We start from the raw sequence: 7,703 nt of genomic DNA on the forward strand, positions 1-7,703 counted from the left end.
CATGCGTTTTATTCCTAGAATTTGGATTTTTTTTTCTGATGCTGCTCCTTGGCAGCAGGGAAAAGGAGAAGATTCTTCATGATTGAAGTTGCCCCTTGGAAAGCAGGTCTCTGGATGGGACAATCCAACGCTCCAACGCTCCAGGTGAACAGGAGAAGCTCGTTCTTGTATTTTGGCACAGGGCAGTTCTGTGCCACGGAGTGTCCACAGTTCCTGACTCCCCGTGAGGGGAAGGGTTTGATAACCACTGGGAATGCTCCACGTGCCATGGAATTCCCATTGAGAGTAAGATCATGGAATCATGGAATGGTTTGGGTTGGAAGGGACCTTAAGGTTCATCCCATTCCACCCCTGCCACGGGCAGGGACACATTCCACTGTCCCAGGTTGCTCCAAACCCCGTCCAGCCTGGCCCTGGACACTTCCAGGGATGGAATAACTTCCCTGAGGCACAGATGAGGCAGATCTTCCAGAGCTCTCCTTTCCCTCCTCCACTGGAAGGCACCCACCATAAAGAACCTTCCCAGGGCCTTTTCTCCATCACCAAAGTCCCTTTTGATGCTCTTCCTCCCTCTCTGATGGACACTCGGATCAATGCAACCCATTTCACTGTGGAAGGAGCTATTTGGAATGGTTTTAATGGTTTATCCATCCTTGTAACTCCTGAGAAATGCTCTGGAGGGTCAAAGGTTGAAGCCAGTCCTTTGAAGAATCCCATATTGCTGAACCTTGCGGGGAATCTCAGCAGGAATGTTAATTAAGCACATGGAGCACACTTAATGTGTTGTGCACCCAGTAAAACTTTAACAAAACCCCTCAAACCCATTTTTCTGAACCTATTCCAGGGCCCAGCCCAGCAGAGATTTTAAGTAACTTTAATAAAGTTAAGTTTAGTTGAGTTGAGACTTAAGTTTGTGTTTAAATCCTCAGCTGTAAGATGGTCCATATCAAACACCCAGCCCGAAATGCCAAAGATGATCCCGAGTTCCTGAGCTTGAAGGGAAGAATTCTTGTGATACATTTCTGTCCATATTTCTGTGGTTTTTATGAGTTTCTCACAGTGTATTTGTTAGGTAAATGGACCACGTTAATTGAGAACCCGTGGATCTTCTCTGCTGTCACACACACAGTCCATGCCTCTCTTCCAAAATGCTTCATATTTATAAATATGAGTTATTTCTAGGTTCTTGTTTATGTGAAAAAAAAAATATTGATTATAGGAGAACTGCAGACAGTTTGTCCCAGAAGTTCCTGTTTAAATTCCTTTTCCATTAACAACACAAATACTGCTTTTATTCCTTTTTCTTTCTTTCTTTCTTTCTTTTTTTTGGAGAAAGAAACCATGAACAACTAAAGGCTTTCACCATGTAATTAATACATCAGCACCTTGAAAAGGCTCAAACTTTCCTCAAGGTGTATCAGCAAAAGCAGACAAAACATCCTGGAGTTGTTTTTTTGCAGAGGATGGTCGGGATTGGCGTTGCAGTAAATCCCAAATGCCAGTGCAGCCGTGCTTATCCTCCTTTTCAAGTGAAGCCAGCTCAGAAACTTGGAAGCCCTTTTTGCTGGCCAGCCCTTGCTCCAGCTGCTCTCCCTTCCCAAGCTTTGAAGGGAAGGATTATCAGAATGTGGGCAGTGGATTCATGGAATGATGGCACCAGCAAAAAACAGCGTCTCCAGCTGGAAAACAACTCGGAGGTGCTGAAGGGAATTCCACATCCAGGGAAATGTTTGCCCTGGGAAAGCCTTGGTGTGGGCTGGGAACAAGATTCCCGCTCTGTTCCAGAGCTTTTGGTTGCCAGTGCTGCTGGTGGAGTGTTGGTTCCCTGTGAGCACCGGGTGAAGGTGGAAAACTGGGATTTCCTCCGAGACGAGGAGGAAAAAGCAGGAGCCCCATCCAGGAGAAACCTCCCTTGGACTCACAAGAGGTTCCAAACAAAGCCACAACTCTTAAAAAGGGAAAAAGTGGGAGCAGATGATGTGGGGCCTCTCACAACGTTGCTTTGGCTCATCCTTAGTAATTCTCCACAGGGCCTCTGGGATTTATTCCACAAATTCTGCAATTCTCCTACTTTTCCTGCTCCTATCCCTTCATCGAGATGTTCACATTCACAGGCTCATCGATTTTCCAGTATGATTCCATCAGTCCCATTTCTGCCACCCCAGCAAACCATCAGCGAAGTCCTTGGAATTGCGCCGCTCCCAAATTTATAATTAGAAATATTTTAATTGCCGTCTCTCGTGGAGAGGAAGATAACGTATCTCTCCTAAAAATAAACAAACCCAAATGGAAAGAATTCATCCATAATTAAATCATTCTCTCCAGAAAACCTACAAGCAAGATGGATGATACAGGGGTTGAGATAAAGAGGATTAGAAATATAATTTTAAAATTGTCTTAAGGGGGAAAGTTTACACCCACAGGAGTTAAATGATGCCCAGATCAGTTACAGAGAATTAGCTCAGTTAAACAAAGATATTAGCAAAAGAAAACCAGAAAAAGAAAATGATAGACAGCTTCTTTCAAAGCCGTGGTGCGTTTCAAAGAGCAGAAAGGAGAAATGAAACATTTGAGAAATTCCTTAAGAAAGGAGAAATGAAATATTTTGAGAAATTCAGAAGGTTTTTAGGCGGAGTTTAAATATTGTCTGAATAGGTTCACGTAGAATTTATATATTTTTATATAAATTATAAATTTATAGAAATTCCATATTGTGGAACAGGGTATAAAACTGTAATAAAATAAAATACTCCACGTTGAAAAGCTGAAGACAATCTGGAACACCCAGGAGCTGAAGGAACCTGGGATAAATGCAGGAATCCACACGACAGCCACCGGAAAACTGGGATGTGGGAACCCACTCTGGCTTTCCTCAAAACCTTGAAACTTGCCCAAGCCGTGCCCAAACCGATGAAACTGAGCTCAGTGCTCTGTCCTCTCATCTCTCAGCACATCTTGATTTCAATAACCTTTAGGATGCCGCTCCAACCTCCAAAAATGCCAAAGGTGAGCGCTTCCAACCTCACTCTTCCCAAAGAGAGGCACTTCCAGGCCACCAGATGGACTCAAACACATCCGGAGCAGCAGGGTGGAATTTTGCTCTTTGGATAATCCTCCAGCCCTGGCACAAGACAATATTTTGTTTCAGATGGCTGAATTTTTTTTTTTTCCTCCCCGCTTTTCTCTGGGGTTTTCTTAAATATTGACATTAATCTGCTCAGCTGGAAGCGACCCAAGCTTCTGTATTTCTTATCCTCCCCGATCGTCTGCACTTCAGATCTGTTTACCAAAGGGCCTGGATTGCCTTCCCATAAATCCTGGGATTGGGCTTTGCTGTGATATTAATTTATTGGTGCATTTTCAACATCAATTACTCTCTATCTCAACAGACATAATTCTCTCTTCAAAGCACAGAGAAAAAAAAACAAAAACCTCTTGGCTTTCCTCATCCCCCTCCGCTCCCTCTGCTCCGGGAATGTGGATCTGAACAGCAGCAAAGACATCAGTGAGAAGGGTCCCAGCTTATTTTGGGTTTCCTGAGGTTCTGCTGGAATGCTGGTCCAGACGTTGACAGCAAAGCCACTTTTGTGTTTGTAGGAAGGAGCTTGGAATTGTGGTGGCAGCTCAAACATCTAAATGGGAGGGCAGGAGAGGGCAAAGGCTTCCAAACTGCCGAGACTTTAAACCCATTTTAAGATTTTGAAGTTGAAAGGGAGACCATCAGCCCTTTGTTTTTTTAAACCTGCACAGCGGGAATAAACACCTACAGATGTGCACATCTGCATTCCAACCCGGAGCTTCCCCACTCCACCAGGGTCTGCCCGTTAGGGGAGAAACCATTCCAAGCCTTGACTTCTTCAGACGAAAAATGGCAGAAGACGATTCTTTGAAAAAGATCTCCATCCCGGATCTATTCCCCGTGTCCTGATATTGCAGGAAAAAAGTAATGGCAGGGAAAAACTGCTTTAGAGAAAAAGACTTAAGTGCCTTCAATTCCTTCCTTCCGCTGGAATGTAAGTGGGGCCTCGGAAATGAAAAATAATTTCTCTTTTAGTGACCTGCTTCAGACTGGAAGTGCTGCTGCAGTTTAAGGAACGCCTGTCAGCCTGTCCCTGGTGCAGAGGGGGGGGAAATGAGAAGCACATGGGGCTTTGATCCCAAATCTGACACAGTTTTCCCCTCATCCCCTGCCCTTGGAGGTGCTCAGGGTCAGAGCCTTGCAGCCTGTGCTTTCCCATCTGCTGGGAAAGCGGGAGCATTTCCTACTGCATTTCCTCCCTGCTGCTTTTGGCCAGAATTAATTACCGTTGGAGAAGGATTGTAATTATTGCCCCTTGGTTTTTGGTCACTCAACGTCTCAGAAGTTTTCAGCCCTTGGTAGTGCAATGAGAAAATCCCAACTTTCCATTTTTTTTCCGAAAAAACCCAAATCCTTTCCTCATGTGTGGAGTGAGACCTGCAAATGCTGTGAGGGGACTCCAGAGGCAGAAAAACCCTAAAATTTTCCTCACTTTTCTTTTTTTCCCCAGTTGCCCAATCAGCCCAACCAGAGCTGGATCCCATGAAATAATGGAAAATTCTTATTTTCAGCCCACCACCCCCTTTGAGATTTATTCCTGTGCAGCTGCCACAGCAATTCCAACCTCCCTTTAAGTCTAATTTCCCCCTAATTTCCCCCTAGTTCTGTATATTCTATTTCTCTATCTATTTCTCTATCATTCATTTAAACCCCCCTATTTTGTCCACCAGTTATTCTTTAGTAGGTTATTAATTCCAGTGGAGAGGGAGTGATTTTTCTGCAGTCCCTTTCCATTGGGATACCTTTCCATCTTGCCCCACTGAAGTGCGGCACAGATGTTAAGCACATTTCGCTGTGCAGTCGGCGTGTGCATATTTTTAACATAACTTGTCTTGAAAATATTTATTCAAGCCAAGACAACAGAAAATTAGAGTAATTTGATTGCTCAGGCTTAAGGAATAGATTACTACTGTTCCAGATGTAAGGAACAACAGACTACTTGCTCTCTCCAGGCTGAAAAAAAAACTCCTTTGGCTCCTGATTCCAACCATATTTGCTATTATGTTCCCAGTAAATCTTTTAAAAATTGAACACTCTTAAAGATTTTCACCTCCAACTTTTGCCAGGCGGCGTTAGGAGAATTCCAGCCCCAAAATCAGCTCGTTAGGAAAAGGTTCAAAACGGGCCCTGCTCCAAGGGGGCAATTACAAAGTGAGGTTATAAATCATCCTTGCTGGGGAATCGGGGTGCCAGATCCCTCTGGAGCTCACTCGGGCCTTGGACCGTGCAGGGTTTTCAGCAGTCAGGGCTGATTTCATTCCAAAATGAGGCATTTGGCACTGAAGTTGCATAATCTGGTTTGCAGGTTGTTTTGGTTTTTTTTTTCTCTTCTCATCTTCAACTAAATCTTTTTTTTTTTTTGTTTAGCTCTGCAGTTATCACTCCAATTTTGGACCTGTTTCATTTGGGTTTTTCCCCCTCTCTTTGGGTGACTGACCTGCAGTTACCATGCGGATTCTCTGTAACACTCGCCGTGTTTCCGAGTGCGTGGAAGTGTGCAATAGGAAAAGCAAGATGGAAACGCTGATTTGCCCTCCCAGGGTTTAAAATACGTATTCCCAATGGCTTGTGTTAGTAAGTGGTTGTACAGTCAGATAGCAGAAGACCGTGGGGCTGTGGAAGGTTATTTTAAGGTGAACTTCTCCTCATGTGAGAGCTGCTGACACAAAACCAGGGTCACAACTCCTCAACACAGACGATGGGCAGATATTTTGCTAAAGTTCCCATTTTGCTGTGGGTCTCATCTCCATTTTCCTTGATTTCTGGGGGTATTTGCCATTCTTATCCCTCTCAAAGACCGAAAGTCAATGATTAATAAGGAAAGAATTAAGGTGGAAGGTCACACGTTGCTAAAGAAAGGATCATTCTCGGGCTGTCTCTGGTGTTCCCTCCAAACCCTGTGCTGATCCCTTCTCCAGAGACTGCCCTGTTTATTTGGAAGATTATTTCTCAAGGATTAGCTTTCTCTCTCTCTCATTTTTTTTTTTCCCCCTGACCTTTTTCAACAACAAAAAAAGTCTGTGTAGGGTTTTCCAGAGCCTGCACCACGCCACTTAAAGCATTCTTCATCACAGATCCCCCCCTCTCTGTGCCACCAGCTGACTCTGCTCCAGCAGTGCATGGAAAAGAGACAGGAAACCTTTGCTCCAGGGTCTGCCTCTGCTTAAGGAATTTTCTGGTTTAGGGTGAAGATGAGCACGAGGAAACAGCCAATAATTGCCCTTGTACAACAATAATTGTTCTGGTGCAGCAGCTCCCTGGGTTTTAAATGATCTCCTTAAATCCAGCCTTCTTTTCTGCGTTCTGGACAGCAAATAATGTCAGATATTTCTGCAGCAATGCCAGATTTTTCTCCTGTCAGAGCTGAGCGAAGGAATCAGTGAAGTAAAGCACCAACTCTGCTCCTTTTTGGGCCAACCCTGGCCTCCCTTAGCCTGGGTACAACCACGGGCATCCCTAAAGCCAGGTTTAGTGAAGGGCAGCCCTTTGACTCACAGCTCCCTCCACCTGAGGCAATGAAAGCAACACCTTTAAATGGATAAGTGAATTTGGGCTGCTGCTCAAATGCTCTGGCAGCTGCAAGTCTGCTTGAGTTGTCCGAAGGGAGAGCTCCTTCCACATTCACCTTTTGGGGAATACAAATGTTTGCGAATAAAAGAAGTGGTTCGGGGCCGAGGTACCGCCGAAATCCCAGCACCTTGCGTCGTTTTTCACACCACAACTGAGCAAGGGGAACTCGAGCCCCGCTGCTGAATGTGAACTGACAGCCCAGGGAAAACAAAAGTCTTCGTTTTCCTCATTTGTCTGCTTCATACCCAGCCAGAAACTGCGCCGAGTGCTCTTATGAGATCTCCAGGAGGAATCCCGGGGTTCTAAAATCGCTGAGTACACACGAGCGGTGCCACGGTGTCCCCGCCCCATGCCAAAGCAAATCCTGCAGTTGAGCAATTCTTGTGTTTGGTGGGGCTGAGCTGCTCGCAGGAGCTCACAATCTCTGCAGTTTATCAAGGTGCCCACCAGCGAACTCCGTGGCCTTGGCTGTCGTTTCATTCCGTTTCGTTTAATTCCGTTGAATTCCATGGGATCAGCCCCTCTGGCTCTGTGCGCGCTGCTGGGTTTTGCTCTCGTGGTTCTTCTGTGTCTCTTTAGGTCACAGCAGGAGGTTCTCGAGGTGCCAGAAAATTCCCCACCAAGAGTGGCTCAGAGTCGTTCCGCTTGCCCACGCCACCAGCCCAGATCACTCCGAATTCCATCGATCCCGGCCTCATTTTCTGTCGCAGCCTGCCAAACTCCCAACCCTTCCAGTCCCCGGTGAGGTGGCTCTGGTGGCTGCCCAGCCCCTCTCCTGAGCTGTGTAAATAAACACTCGTTTAATTAAATCCCGGAGCCTGCAGAAGCGGCCCTGCAGCGGCATGAAAGGGGCTGCAGGCTGTCAGCCTGGCGATGCTTTGGAAGGGCTTTCAAACATTTCCGTGCCTTGGCTTTGCTTTGACTTTGCTGCCTTTATTTTCCTGGCTTGTAGCTTGTAGGGCAGTCGTGAGCTAAGGGCTTTGTGAGGCACTTCTCCCGCACTTGTGCAGCTCTCAGAAGTGCTCAGCGTTTCTTAATTCAGTGGCAGCTTTTT

This window comes from Chamaea fasciata, unplaced genomic scaffold (genome assembly GCF_029207755.1).
Source record: "Chamaea fasciata isolate MVZ Bird 193981 ecotype frontalis unplaced genomic scaffold, bChaFas1.0.hap1 SCAF_10, whole genome shotgun sequence".
Classification (NCBI taxonomy): domain Eukaryota; kingdom Metazoa; phylum Chordata; class Aves; order Passeriformes; family Sylviidae; genus Chamaea; species Chamaea fasciata.